Source organism: Nymphalis io, chromosome 11 (assembly GCF_905147045.1).
Source record: "Nymphalis io chromosome 11, ilAglIoxx1.1, whole genome shotgun sequence".
NCBI classification, from domain to species: domain Eukaryota; kingdom Metazoa; phylum Arthropoda; class Insecta; order Lepidoptera; family Nymphalidae; genus Nymphalis; species Nymphalis io.
In genome coordinates, this window is record NC_065898.1 from 8,432,448 (window position 1) to 8,438,930 (window position 6,483).

The following is a 6,483-nucleotide window of genomic DNA, read 5'->3' on the forward strand; positions in this document are numbered from 1 at the left end:
CTAACGCAGTCTTTCTAAGAGGTGGACAGAATGGTGTGATCGAGCTGCGAGGGAGCCTAGTACCATACCAGCACCATAGTATGAGCCTATTGATGTCGCTTTGTAAACGTATAGATCTTCATTTGACTTAATTACACTGACAAACTTTAAATCATCAGCAAACATAAAACGTCAGAGAAAAGAAAACAGTTTGGAAAATCATTAATAAAGTAATTGAACAACACTGGTCCCAAATGGGAACCTTGAGGAACACCTGACGATATTTTTTGTATATTCGATTCATAACCATTCATTACCACAAAGAATTGTCTGTCTTGTAGATATGAACTCAATCGCTTTAGGAAACAACCAGAAATACCGTAAGCACGTAGTTTGGAAATTAAAATATTGTGTGGAACTTTATCAAAGGCCTTGCTGAAGTCGGTGTTTATTACATTAGCTTGATGGCCCGAGTATTGCACCAATTAATAATTCTGTAAATGGAACCAGATTTGAATCGGTGGATCGGAAATCAACAAATCCGTGCTGATGATCGCTTAAATATAATTTGAGGTGCTTATAGATGTAAGGACAAATTAATGATTCGAATATTTTTGCGAATTTTGATAAAATTGAGATTGGTCTGTAGTTGAATATAGATTCTTTGTCGTCTGATTTATAAATAGGAACCACCTTTGCAACTTTCCACACTGATGGAAAAACCCCAGACACTAAAGACTTATTATAAATTATTGACAGTGGGTGAACTAATTCAGAGGAGCATGCAACGATAAACATCGGTGGAATTCCATCAGGAACGGCACCCTTATTGATACCTACACTTTTTAGTTTTTTAAGTATAGTATCTTCGTCTAAAACAGGCTGATTTAAACATATACTATAGACTATAATTTTCTAATAATTTAAGATAGTTTGAATTGAATAGAATATAATAATAGACAGAGGAAAAGTAATTTGAAAATAGCTTACAAATTTCTGTAGCATCTGAAGTGGTAGTTTTTCCATATCTTCTAAAGATTTTATTTAATTATTATAGCATACGGTGGCTAGTCTATCACATTTTTTACTAATATATTTTAAATCTACTTCATCTAACGGGTTTTTATATTTTCTGTAACGTATTCTTATCCTATATTTCACTTTTATTATTTTAATAAATCTGTAGTTAAGTCAGACAGTATATGTGTTACTCTTAGGCACACGAAATGGTATAAATTCTTTGATGACTGCGTTCAGTGTATCATAAAAGATCCGTAACATCCCATTCACATCAAACTGTCCCCTAAATATAGCATCCCAGTCTATGTTTTTAATTTTTCACAAATTGATAGATAATCTCCCTTCTGAAAAATTGGTCTTGCTTTAATGTTTTCATACGGAAGCCTTGTTACAATTTTCAAGGGAATTACAATATCAAGAGGTGGATACTGTTGGTCAACATTACTTAAGGGGGTTAACAGATTGCCTGATATAACATAAAGAATTCGTCGAGAGGATAAGATCTAGTATCCGATCAGCAGTGTTCTTCACAAAATTAAACTGATTGAGTCCATTGATATGAATAAAATCTAACAAAATTTCACTTGTACTGGTACAATATTATTGCTTGAACTCTCTGCTAATTGCCAATCAATGTTACTTAAATTAAAATCTCCCACAATACTCACAAGAGAGTCTGTCGATTGCTCAAAAACTGTATTGCAGTGATCCAGAAAGCATTAGTGTAGAACGGCGCACTGGCAGAGGGAGATACATTGCACAGAAAGCTGCATGACAAGCAGAACGTAATCCAGGAATATCCATGACCACTCAGAGATCCTCACAACTACTTTCCCAGGCTTTAACTCGTTTTGATTTAATGGTTTTCTTAATAGCAATTAAAACTCCCCCTTCCTCTTTACACTGCAAACTAGAAGTATCTCTGTCCCTCCTATAAACCAAGTAACGGTTGTCAAACAGTTCACTGCAGAGTAAAGAATTATTGAGCAAGGTCTTTGTGAGAATTATAGCGTCATTGTTGGAGCGCCTGATTATTATTTAAAGCAATGACGTAAACCTGTGTACCGACAACTTAATTTTACTTATAGTTACCGCTCACCGTCACCGTTTGATGATGATTTTTATTGTTTATTAGTGCTTTACTAGACCGTGAAAAGATTTAATTCACTATTTTCAAATATAGAAGTATGTACAGGGATAAAAAAGTGGTATGCAATGAGACCTCATTATTTTTAATTTTATTTTGCAAATGATTTAAAAATAGACTAAAAATTAATGGGAACTCAAGGTGTAGTCTCTCCGGCATTACAGTTACCCACATAACATAAAATAATCATGACCTTATAGGCTAGGCCTCCCGCTTAAATTTATTTCTTTAATTAATAAAGGTTTGCGTTCAAATTTATTGTTAATAGATTTAATGAAAATATTATATTAAACATGTATATTTTCAGACAAAATATAATTAATAAATAATGAAATTTGTATAATAAGGGTTAAACAAACATTTCAGAAAATGATTTTATTTAACTGTATTTGGACTTAATCGGTTATATTGCTTAGTACTAACTTTAGTATAATACTAGTTTAAAAAGATACAGGTAAAAACATTGGTTCTAGAAAAGAGCATCCAATAGGATAAGGAAATAAACAATAGGTTTATTGAGGTTGCCTTGTTATACAAAATAATGCTTAGCGACCGAGTTTAGCCCAAAACATGTACCTTATATTTTATACCTGGAATTGACAATTTAAAAGGCACGGTACTCTGAATAACTGCTGACAATTGCTATCGGAATCTTATTTGAGCTGGAACTACTAAACAAAATCGAATCGATAATTTTACAGTTTCTTAGTGAGCTTTTACTAAGAAATATTTATTTATTTTAAATTGCAATTTATTTCCCTATACACAACCCCCATCAAGCTGCACAACAACCCCCATCAAGGTAATTACGAAAATATTTGTAAGTGATAGCTTCTTATTATAGATAGATAACAAATCTGAATAAGGATTAATTTTAATTTATAACGTTTAAATTTTAACAGTCGAAACAAGATCTATTGGCGTCGCCACGCAGGTAACGATATAACTAAAATGGTTTCTTTTGAACTAAGGATACCTAAGTACCCGACATTTGTCTCCCAATAAATATCAAACAAAAGATTTCGTTACACATGAGACAGTACGCAACCGATGCATTCTCAAATGTTTTAGATCAAATAATAACTGAAGTAAAATATTATTAGAATATTATAACGATACTATTACTGACTGAACTATACTATATTTATAACTTATATACCTCCCTTGAATACACGGGCGAAAATTTGTAAAAAATAATTTAAAAATTTTCAAGCGAGCCACCTAGCTTAATTTAGGTGAATCATATAACTATAAAAACGGTCATTATATATCTAAGCCTAAATTTATTTAACTGCGACCAGCCTTATAGTTATTAAGATTTATAAAATCTCGTATATTTTATGAATATAATAAATTGTAAGAAGATCGTATATCGATATCGAGATCGCGTCGTAGTATACATTTTTGAAGCATTTATTTTTCGACAGAAGCAATCTCACATTAATCAATACGGTTTTTTTAATCTTTACTATATCCTCATATATAAAATATATAAATAGAGTACCTCTGTTTAATATATACCTACCGAGGTACTAGTTAGTATTTATTTATTTATTTAACACTTTTTGCACAACATATACATTAGATGAGAGAAGTAGGAAACAATCAAAGAAAAAGAAAATAAAAAAATGGTGCGCAAAGGCAGTCTTATCGCTTATAGCGATCTCTAACAGACAACCTTTGGTGAAAGAATTTTTGTAAGAGAACAGGTAAGTGCATTTTCATATAAAAAGGAGATACTAAATATTACGGGCTTAGCCCGCGGAGGCCGTATTCCATAGGATAAATAAATTAAGTCATGGTTAGAAAAGGCTTCAGCGGGAAGCTGACCATGCGCATCAACATGACTAGGCGAGGAAACAACCATTAAGTCCAACAGCGATGGCAAACAATTCGGAAAAAAATGAGTTGCGTTCGTATGAAGTACATTAAGGTTACAGCTATTAATTATATTTTTAAAACGTTTGGCGCGTTGATCATCTTTAATTAAACAAGTATTGAAATCTCCCATAATTATTGCGTGATCAACAGACGCACTAAATTGTTCCAACAAATTTTCAAAATTATCAAAATAATTAATAGTAAGGGACGGACTATAAAAAACGCCCAGTAGTAGTTTGAGATGGTCGAATAAGACTTCAATAAAAATATATTTAGATGACTCGCAGTATTGTGTAGGAGATTTATTTAAAATAGTAAAGGGGATATGACTACAGAGATATATTGCCACTCCACCACCACCTTTACCGGTACGATCATTCCGGATCAGATGAAAGCCAGGCAAACAGTAAGAAGTTGAAGGTAAGCAGGGTTTCAGGAAAGATTCGGATATAAGGACGGCATGAATATTTTTACTATCGAAGGAAGACAGCAAATCGGGGTAATGAGAAGGTATACTCTGTGCATTTATATACACTACATTAAAGTTTCTAGTGAAACCGGAGAAAGTTGAATCTAAAAGAGAGTTTAGTGGAAGAGAAGCACTATGAAAACTATCTTAGTGACGTACTAAGATACTCACTATTGTCTTTCGAGTCGCTTAAACTGAGAGTGTTTGAAATCATGCTGGTTATATTAACAACCAACTATTATATGTATGTATAAAATACTAAAAATAATAATAATTAAAAAATAAATATATATAAAAATGGATAAAAAGTTAAAATATATATGAATAAAAAAAAAAAAAAAAAAAAAAAAAAAACAAAATATATATTAGTAGGTTTAGCAATTGAGTCTACAGAACTGGTACTGGGAATAGCAGCAGGAATAGTAGCCAAAGTAATATCATTTTGTGTGCATTTAATTGAATTAAGTTCAGCTGTTGTGACAATACGATGGCGCTTACCGTCTGACCCAGTAACAATAACGGCACCATCCTTCGTCCAGCATTTAGATATTCCAAACTTCCGTCTCGCAGCCATAAACAGTTCATGTCTCTTCTTAGTAAGGAATTCCGAAAGAGTCACACCTGTATTTTTGGAGATGTTTTCGAGTACCAGATTTTATTACAAAGCAACGCATCATGGAATTTGACAAGAATAGCTCGAGGCTTATCTCGCGTGGATTGACCCAATCGCTGGCATCGGCTGAGCTTATCCATGGTAAGCTCAGGCAACTTGAGATGATCTGATAAAACCCTCGACACCACAGTTGGTACATTCTCCTTTACTTCTTCAGGAATTCCATGCAAGAGCATCTTCCTTCTACTAACTAACTCCATTTGGATGTATTGCTTTGACAGGAGTTCAACTTGCTTCTGAAGGCTCTCCAACGCAGTTAAAACAAAGACTCTAAATGTATTAAACTGAGCCGCTATGTTGGTGGTTGGACTTGATGCTGGGATAGAACTCTGAAGAGTCTTTTGAAATTCAGCCATCCGTGAGTTGAAGTGTTCAGTCAGTTCTTGAATTGAGTGCTTGATGGACTTCATAGTGCAAGTATTTTTTTTTTTTAAATATTTCAATGTTTCTGTTTCTGGGGGATTAAATCCGTGTTATGGAGATTTAGCTGGCAGGTAGGGAGAACAATTAGAACATTTGTATTAGTGTAATTATTGATCTTCCAATTTATTTAATAAAAATTAACAAGAGCTCTTATAAAACCGTGTTATCTTTTATTTGACACCTACCCAAAACCTATTTGAGTTCTTCAAAAAGTTGTATAAGTAGTAAGTATGTATACCACATACAAATACATCGACAAATAACAGATGTGCTCAAATAATTATAAAAACAATAATCTTCTGCGAAATCGTTAACAATATTATTTTGTCATGCATTGATTGTGTGTAAAAAGTTAGCTCGTCGGGAAAGAACGCTAGACCTTAAGGCCCACGATAATAGTTTTACTCAAATATCTTCCATGTACAGACAGTGATCAGTTACATTTTATTATATATATATAGGTATAGATTATATGATTTTCAACTACCGACATGCTCATACATACATATATATATATATATATATATATATATTATATCTCATATAATTATGTACATTTTCAGATAACAAACGGGTCCAAACGGGTCCAAACGGGTGAAACGGGTCCAATGGTGAGTGTAAGATTAATCATTTTTCACAGATAATAATTATTTATATAGGTATTTATTATTCCTCCGTCAATTTGTATTTATTTACAGCAATGATAAAACTATTTGCTCCTACGAATTATTCTCTCTTTAGGCACAAGCCAAGATTGTAGACACTACAGACGGCGGCCATATATTTGGCCCGTTCGTTTGTTTAACTTATATTGTTTGAAGAAAAAACATTTTACATAATTTCATATAGATATAATAGATCAAACGAAACTTAGCTTTTATAAAAATACTA

The 6,483-nt window shown here is 32.7% G+C and overlaps 1 pseudogene; it reads right to left on the reverse strand.

The window, feature by feature from the left end:
* On the reverse strand, positions 1-5,579 carry LOC126772056 (uncharacterized; annotated as a pseudogene).
* Between the last annotated feature and the right edge of the window lie 904 nt (positions 5,580-6,483).